The 5,699-nt window shown below is 38.8% G+C and overlaps 1 non-coding gene across 1 annotated transcript; it reads right to left on the reverse strand.

The window, feature by feature from the left end:
• Positions 1-1,043: 1,043 nt before the first annotated feature.
• On the reverse strand, positions 1,044-1,178 carry LOC132541633 (small nucleolar RNA SNORA21). The gene has a single exon (XR_009552763.1). It is a non-coding gene; the product is annotated as a small nucleolar RNA SNORA21 (small nucleolar RNA).
• Between the last annotated feature and the right edge of the window lie 4,521 nt (positions 1,179-5,699).

Consider the following 5,699-nt stretch of genomic DNA (forward strand, 5'->3'; position numbering starts at 1 on the left):
TCTATTCCATCAGGACCCAGAGGGAGAAGAGGGAAAAAAAAATGAAGGATATTTGCAAGTAGAAATAGGTGTAGATGTGACTTAGAATGAAAGAGAAGGCAGAGCCACAGGGGAAAAAAAAAGGGAAAATACATATAAATATAGACAGATAGGTATGGAAATAATAGTCAACCCATATCTGTGACCTTGGGAGAACTACTACTGTTTCCAACAAGGAAATAGGGACACAGAACTCTGGTGGTGGAATTATACCCATTATGTTATTATTTTGTAAATCAGTATTAAATAACTAATAAAATAAAATGAGAAATGTTGGACTAGGTATAGGGATAAGTTAAAAAGCAAGGTAGGGAGTTGGGCGGTAGTGCAGTAGGTTAAGTGCACATGGCTTAAAGCGCAAGGACCAGCGTAAGGATCCCAGTCAGAGACCTGGGCTCCCCACCTACAGTGGAGTCACTTCATAGGCAGTGAAGCAGGTCTGCAAGTGTCTATCTTTCTCTCCCCCACTCTGTCTTCCCCTCCTCTCTCCATTTCTCTTTGTCCTATCCAACAGCGATGGCATCAATAAGAATAAAAAACAACAAGGGCAGCAAAAGGGAAAATAAATAAATATTTTATATGTATATTCATATATATTTTCATATTTAAGTAAATGTATTTTTTATGGGAACAAATAAGTTTTTATTTTTTACAAATACACCATGCAACACTGCCAGCATTGGATGCAATCCTGGGCCATATGTCTGCACACTCCTTTGCAACTGGTCCTGTGAGGGTAGAAGCTTTCCTTTCCCCTTTATTATTTACAATGACCCCTGCATTGTCTTCAAAATATAGAAATATACCATCTGTTCTCTGGTATGACTTTCGTTGTCAAACTACCACCACTGGATGTACCTTCTTTCTGAGCTCTGGTTTGCCTTTTTTGACTATGGCCATCACCATGTCACCCACACCAGCAGCAGGAAGCCTGTTCAGTCATCCCTTGATATCCATGTCTCCCCACCCATTCACACGCCCAAACAGTTGTCAAATGTGGCGTAACTTGTCACACCATGGATTGAAGCAAACAATACAACATGCTGTCTCTTCACCCAAAAGTGGTGTCTTTACTCTTCCCTTTCTGGACAGCTCAACGGGTCACTAGTAAGAGGCCCAGCGAGTGCTTTTAAAGGGGTTAAATAAATATTTTTTAAAAATCTAGTTTCATGGTTTACAGCCTTGGCTATAGATGAGAATTGCCTGGGGAGCTTTAACAAAATAAATAAATACATAAATAAATAAATAAATAAATAAATAAATAAATAAAACAATGTAAATCTGGAAGCTTCAGCTGACCCCAAGTACCTCCTGTAGCAGAAAAAGGCAATAACATTTAGAACAAAATATAAATAAGAAATAATAACCATGTAACTAGCAGCTATAGCATGCACACTAGGCGGTAATTTATTAAGGTGAGATTTTCTTGCAGTTTCTCTATACTATCTTGCATGTGTTTGCTCCATGCTCAGTCTCCTTTTTAGTGATCTCCTTGGCTCCACAATTACATGGCAGGAAAATGAAGACTATGGTAATGTACTTCCCACCTCCCACCACAAACTCCTGTGGAAAAGAGATGAAAAGTCTGGTACCTCTCGTGAAAACCAAAAGATTCCTCTAATTGCTTTACTTAATCACAGATCTCTTGAAATCCCTTCCATTGGGTGATATGTCTATTGCTCAACCAATTGTTCCGGATGGAGAGACTAAACTAGATTTCTTGGCACAGTCCTGAAATTCAGGCAGAATTAAATTCCAAAATGGGAGATGGGGGTTTTCACAGGGAATTTAATGGTACTTATATATCAAATAGGTGGACTAAATACTGAGCTTCAAAGGAGGTTGATGCTGTACTAAAACTAGAATGAATAAAAAGCAAAAGCACAGGCAGTAAACAATTTTTAAAAATGGGGGTTCCGGGGAGACAACCTAATGGTTCTGCAAAAGACTTTCTTGCCTGAGGCTCCAATGTCCCAGGTTGAAGGTCCCCCGTTCAGTTAGCTCCCAGCACCACCATATGCCAGATCTAAGCAGTACTCTAGTCTTTCTCTCTGTATCAAATAGAATGATACAGATACAACAAGGGCAACAAAAAGGGAATAAATAAAATAAATATTTAAAATTTAAAAAAAGAAAAGAAAAAAAAGAATGATACAGATATCTGGTCTTTCTCTTATTTAAAATAAAATAAAGTCTTTTTAAAAGAATAAAAAGAAATAGGGGGGTCAGTTGGTGGTACACCTGGTTAAGTGCATGCATGTGTCATCATGCACAGGGACCCAGGTTCAAGCCTCTGGTCCTCACCTGAAGTGGTGAAGCAGTGCTGCTGGTCTCTCTCTCTCTCTCTCTCTCCCTCTCATCTCTGTCTCTATCTATCTCCCTTCTTGATTTCTCTATGTTCTATAAAAATAAATAAATAAAGTTCTAAAAAAGATAAAAAATTAAACAGAAATAAGATAGGGGTAGGGTGGCAGTTTACCTGGTAGAGTGCACATTACCATGCCTGAAGTCACGTGCTCAAGTCTTAGGTCCCTTTTACAGGGGGGAAGCTTCACAAGCAAGGGAGCTGTGATGCAAGTGTTCCTACTTTTCTGTTTCTCTCTCTATCTTTATCTCACACCCTCTGTTAAAAAGAAAAAAAAAAAATGCTGGAAATGGTGGAGTGGTGTAGGCACTGAGCCCCAGAGATAAACTCAGAGGCAGAAAAAGTTACGATTAAAAAAAGAAGAAGGAAAGAAACCACATGACAAATTAAACAAAATAATAAAATAGTCACTCTAGGGACCTCTATAGGGACAATTTAGCAGCCACTGCAGTATCATCACAGCTGGACAGCTGACCCCATACACGACCTGTTTCTAGTTTTTCCCCCAAGTAAACATGTTCTCAAACATTTTTGAAATAAAAACTACATGAAATGTTAAAAATCCAAAGAAAAAGTCTTTAAATTAAACTCTATTAAAGAAAGCCTAGTTCAAAAAAAACATAATTGGGCTCTCTAAAACCTGGCAGCTCTCAAACGCCAACAAGTTTTTCTCTTCGCAAGTCTGTTCTCAGCCATTCCAAGAAAGGAACAGAGAAGAACAGAGCTATATCGTTTTGATGACAACCCACTTCTAATCCACAGGATCATATGCCTTTGCACCCTGTTCAAAGGAAACTTGGCCTAGAAAAGAATTAGTTTCATAACAAACCAGCCACTCTGAGAATAGCGGCGAGACGAGATCGGGTGGAAGAGTCTGAGAAGCACTGAGGAGTCGGCGAGTTCATTGCCAGTTCAGATGCAGCTTCGTGAGTGCACAAAATGACCGGAGGGACTTGGCTTCTAGCTTCTCTGTCAAACGCTTAATTCAGGAGGAGAAAAATAACAAAATCTGGACGGTGTTTGGCTTTTCTTAAAAAAAAAAAAAAAAAGAAAGAAAGAAAGAAAAGAGAAGAAATCAAAGAGGAGTTGTTTTGTTTTGTTTTGTTTTGTTTTGTTTTCTATAAGTGAAGGAGGCAAATTAACCATTTCAAGGAAAATAGATTTCTAGAAAAGGCCAGCATCTGCACCACTAACACTTATTGAGCATGGTGTACAAAACTCTTCACGAAGTTTAGAATCCAGCACTTAAATGGTGGTTACGTTGGCGAGTTTAGAGAAATTAAATAGAGGAACAAATAGGAAAGTGAACAAATAGGAAAGTCGCTATGGCACTAAAATAACATAAAGCATCTTTTTATGGGGGCCGGGTGGTGGCACACCTGGTTGAGTGCACGTATTCCAACGAGCAAGGACCTGGTTCGAACCCCCGGTCCCCACCTGCAGGGGGAAAGTTTCATGAGTGGTGAAGTAGGGCTGCAGGTGTCTCTCTGTCTCTCTCCCTCTCTATCACCCCCTTCCCTCTTGATTTCTGGCTGTCTCTATCCAATAAATAAAAATAATTTTAAAAATGCTTAAAGCATGTTTTTACATGAATCAAAAATCTACTTAGGACATTACCACATTATGTATATGACTGCCTGATTACAGAAAGATGTAGTGACTATGATCTAGGAAATAATAGAACTTAAGCCAAAGAGAGAGAGAACATTAAATGACTAGGGAGATGATCATGTTAGATCTCTTTTTATAAATGTGCTTCAATGGCACTACTCATTAAGCTTGTTTAACTTCTACTTGCCCCCCCCCCTTTAGTACTTACCGTTTCAAGCAAGTTTCACACCAAGGACATTATTACTCTTAATGAAGCAAATGGCAGTAATAAAACTCAAGCTTGAAGGAAAGAAAAAGAGCTGCTTTAACTGTCTACCTTCTAATAAAGCTTTTTACAATTAAAACAACATAGGTGAAATGTATGTAATGCTTACTTGCTTGTGGTGTTTTGAAGAACTAACCAAAAGACATGAAAAATTAGCTGCACTCAACCTATCCTTCCCCCTCATCACCCTGTCACCCAACAGGCCACTAAATACACTAGAGAATGATTCTGGGAAACAGAAGACATGCTCCTTTGGTTCCCTTGATTTTCTCTCATTTCTGTGAATTTAATTTTCTGTGTGAGCATGTGTCTGAGCTGGGGCAGACAGATTGGTACAGGGTTTCTTAAAAACAATTTTTTGCTCCATCAGACACAATATTCTGCTGCAAGTGAAGAGAGCACTATACCCCAGGGAAAAGAAAGTTTCCCCCAAAAGTTTGTTCCCTCAAAACTTTGCAATGGAAGAAGGTGTCCCTCTTGGGTGATTTGATTTAATTGTTATGTTTTTTAACTTTGTTCTGTGGGAAATTAAGCACACATCAACTGCACTTCATAGACAAATACCACTTTTTGGTAGATAGAACACAAAACTAGGAATTTAAAAACCAAAATAAGAATCCTGGCACGGAACTGGGTGATTTCATCTCCACATGCCGAAATTTCCTGTTTGTAAAATGAGATAGAGCTTCCCACTCGTCACTTCTTTCTTGGAGATGCTGTGAGGACTAATAGTCTTCACTTCAGCTTTTTTTTTTTTTTCTTCTTCTTCTTCTTCCAAGAAGAGATTTTTAATGATGTAGAAGATATGTCTTGGTAAGGACATAAAAGGCAATTAGAGACATTGATTCTGTGTTAAATTCAGTGGTCACAAAGGTATATCCTGTGATGTATTTGAGCTCATAATTCACACAGGCATCAGAGTCTTGCAGCTATCAATATGCAAGAGAACATAGAGGCTAAAGGCATAGATTCCAAATCCTCATCCTGGAAACAAGCTTTTAGCTGAAGGATCTTGGGCAACTGACTTAACTTCACAGGTCTCAATTTCCTTACCTACAAAAAAAGGCATGACAGTGGCACCTCCCTCAGAAGGATAATATATAAAGAATTTACAATAGTCCATTTTTGCCTCTGTAACAATTAATACTGTGACCAACATAATTAGGATAGGTAAAACTATTCAAGCAAAAATGGGGGGTGGGGTCTCTCTCCAAACAGTGAAACAGTATAAATTGAAGAGCCCAGAAACATACAACCGGTTTGTTGGAACTGAAAGAAATGTTTTTTGTTTGTTTGTTTTTGCCTTCAGGGTTATTGCTGGGGCTTGGTGCCTGCACCAGGAATCTACTGCTCATGGAGGCTATTTTTTTCCCTTTTTGTTGCTCGAATTGTGCTTAACCTGCTGCACTACCGCCAGAC

This window comes from Erinaceus europaeus, chromosome 11, assembly GCF_950295315.1.
Source record: "Erinaceus europaeus chromosome 11, mEriEur2.1, whole genome shotgun sequence".
Classification (NCBI taxonomy): Eukaryota; Metazoa; Chordata; class Mammalia; order Eulipotyphla; family Erinaceidae; genus Erinaceus; species Erinaceus europaeus.